This window comes from Danio rerio, chromosome 1 (assembly GCF_049306965.1).
Source record: "Danio rerio strain Tuebingen ecotype United States chromosome 1, GRCz12tu, whole genome shotgun sequence".
NCBI lineage: Eukaryota > Metazoa > Chordata > Actinopteri > Cypriniformes > Danionidae > Danio > Danio rerio.
Window position 1 is genome coordinate 54,400,001 of NC_133176.1, and position 3,151 is coordinate 54,403,151.

A 3,151-nucleotide genomic window follows, 5' to 3' on the forward strand; every position below is an offset into this window, starting at 1 on the left:
GTGCATGCGTGATTGTCATCACGGGACAATGTGGAGGAGAGAAAGAGAGATGAGGTAAGATGGCGAGTCGCGCACCAAGTGACCTGGTCTCAAAAAAAAAAACCACAACCTCTGCAGTTTGGCAGTATTTCGGGTTTCGACCGAACGAGATGTGGTAGATACGAACTAGAGGTCTGCATGCCCGCTGCTGTACCGCAGGAGACGACCACATTTCTTGCAGTGCAGGAATAAATTTTCCCTAAATTTAGGGAAAAGGCGGTAACTCTGGTGTAATTTGAACGGAAGCGGGTGGTCTAATAATATCACTCCCGAGCAAGCATGCACGCATCTGCGTGGATGCTCTTTTTATATATATATATATATATGCGCGTGTGTGGATGAGATAAAGCGTGATGCTGTGTTCGCTTGTTTGGTGCTGTCTATGTGTGCATGTGTGTGAATGAGAGAGAGTGTGTGTTGCTGTGCCTATCTGGCTTAGTGCTGTCTGTGTCTGTGTCTGTGTGTGTGTGTGTGTGTGTGTGTGTGTGTGTGTGTGTGTGTGTTTGTGAATGAGAGAGTTGGGTTTGTGCATGTATACATACAGCTTTTTACAGGCTGTCTAGACTCTGTATCATCTAGCTGGATGGTTTTTGCTCCTGCTTTCTGTATGTGTGTGCGTTATATATACACACACACACACACACACACACACACACACACACACACACACACACATACACACACACACACACACACACACACACACACACACACACACACACACACACACACACACAGTTAAAGTCATAATTTAGCCCCCCTAAATTATTAGCTCCCTTGTTCATTTTTCCCCAATTTCTGTTTAACAGAGAGATTTTTTTCAACACATTTCTACACATAATAGTTTGGCTCTAGGCAGGCAGGTTAGGGTAATTAGGCAAATTATTGTATAACGATGGTTTGTTCTGTAGACTATTGGAAAAAGAAAATTGCTTAAAGGGGCTAATAATTTTGACCCTAAAATTGTTTAAAAAATTAAAAACTGCGCTTATTTTAGCTGAAATAAAACATATAAGACTTTCTCCGGAAGAAAAAAATATTATCAGACATCCTGTGAAAATAAAAATGTAAAATCTATTAAACACTATTTGGGAAATATTTAAGGGGGGGGGTAATAATTCTCACTTCAAGTATACACACACACACACACACACACACACACACACACACAGAGAATATTCATTATAACTAGCTAACGTTACACCACTGTAAAACTTGTAATTTTTGTAGGTTTTTTTTAAGGATAGGATCAACTTTATTTGTCCCGGAGAGGAAATAAAAAAGGAGACAATAAAAAAAAATAAACAAAACAATTAAGAACATACATCGTTTATAAAATAAGACCATATATAACTGTGAAATATATAATGCACAGAACACAGTCAGGTGCTAATGTACTGCAGGTGCTTTGTTCTTGGCAGAGTTCAACAGTTTTGTCGAGGTAAGAACAAACGCAAGCTTCAATCTATTGGTTTTACACATTCTCGGTCTTTTTCCTGACGGTAACATCTGATATTCACTGAAAAGAGGAAGTTTGGAATCAGCACTAATATTTATTGTTCTTCTCATGACCGCCTGTTCATATAGAGTCTGTATGGGCTCGTGTTGTTTAATTTCTATGATTTTCATGGCTGTTTTTTGAAAATGAACCAATTTATTTTTCAATTGAATCGCCAGATTTCCAAACCAGACTGTGATTCCAAAGCAAATACGACTTTCAAGCTCGGTAAAAAACAACAAGCAAAAATTGCTACCCACTCCATACCATCTCAGCCTTCTTAAAAAAAAATAAAGCATCTGTTGTAGTTGTGAGCACAAACTTTTTAAGATATGCTGAAGATTGTAATATTTTTCATGATATGTCAGAAGTGTCTTTTCTACATGTGACATAACATTATCCAATTTAGATGGAGGATTATTGTAAAACGGCGTCGTTTATTAGTTTGACAATTGCAGTAGTAAATAGACCAGGTTAAAAATAACGTATCTGTTTGGTTATAAAGCGTGTGGTGCATCTGGCATAACTTTACATGTGATTATTTCACTCACCTTCAGCTTTTAGTTTTCACTCACGCCGCCACCATTTTGGGTCCTGACGAAGGAGATAGGTTGCCGCCAATTGTCCTGACTAAAAATAATACTAGCAACATTTCTCATGGAATATGGATATTTTAATACAACAAACGAACTAAAATTTTGTTTTGATTATGGATGTAAAATATAATTATTTGACTCTATTTAAGGGATAGCTCACGCAAAAATAAAAAGGTACTCCATTTAATCGCCCTTCAAACTTTCTTCATTCTTTTAAACATATTTTTTTGACGAAAGCTGAAAAACAAATGACTTTTATAGCAGGAAAAACAAATATGAATGTGGATTGTTACACGTTTCCAGGTTTCTTTAGAAATATCTTCTTTTGTGTTCAACAAAATAAAATAAGTCTAACAGTTTTGGAAGTGAAGGGTAAGTAAATAATGACCAAAACAAAATCAGTTTTTGGCGAACGATCCCTTTAAAATCCCTTGTAAATAGTTACTTCAGGACTAATTGAATCAAATATTTATATTTTTGCAAGTGTATATATGTTAATATTTGACAATATCATATTTAAAAAGGAGGTTCATTACGCTGTGGCGACCCCTGATAAATGAAGGACTAAGCCGAAGAAAAATTAAAGATTTAAAATTATATACATGTAATAAAAAGCAGGAAACGTTTTCATTGGTTAACGTTTCAAGCGGCGTGATATTATTGGTTCATCAAAATATCAATCAAGGAGGCGGGATTTAGTGTAAAGAGGAAAGTGTTACGCCTATGACAGACCAGTAGAGGGAGCTACTCACTTACGCAATAAAAAAAATTATACTGACAGGATTTCGTTTTTACTGTGTTGAGACGTTTGTATTATAGTCTGCAACTATCTTTTATAATGACCGGAATGTGAAACATCTGGGTCTTATCTGTTTAAAGGCACTAACGACAGGGTGTGGAGCTTTTGGAGGACTTGATACTCTAACATTAAAAGCAAGATTATTCCTCAGACTTCGGATAGAGAGAGTGAAGGAGATAAACTATTATAGAGTGCAAATGAAACAAATGATTACATCCA

The 3,151-nt window shown here is 36.3% G+C and overlaps 1 protein-coding gene across 1 annotated transcript in view; it reads right to left on the reverse strand.

Annotated features, from left to right (window-relative positions):
- Nucleotides 1–2,133, reverse strand: part of LOC108190350 (uncharacterized) — a 10,275-nt gene extending 8,142 nt beyond the window's left edge. Inside the window, exon 1 of the mRNA XM_068221751.1 lies at nucleotides 2,089–2,133. The gene's annotated coding sequence lies outside the window, so the exon portion shown is untranslated. The remainder of the gene's footprint in view (nucleotides 1–2,088) is intronic.
- Nucleotides 2,134–3,151: the final 1,018 nt, after the last annotated feature.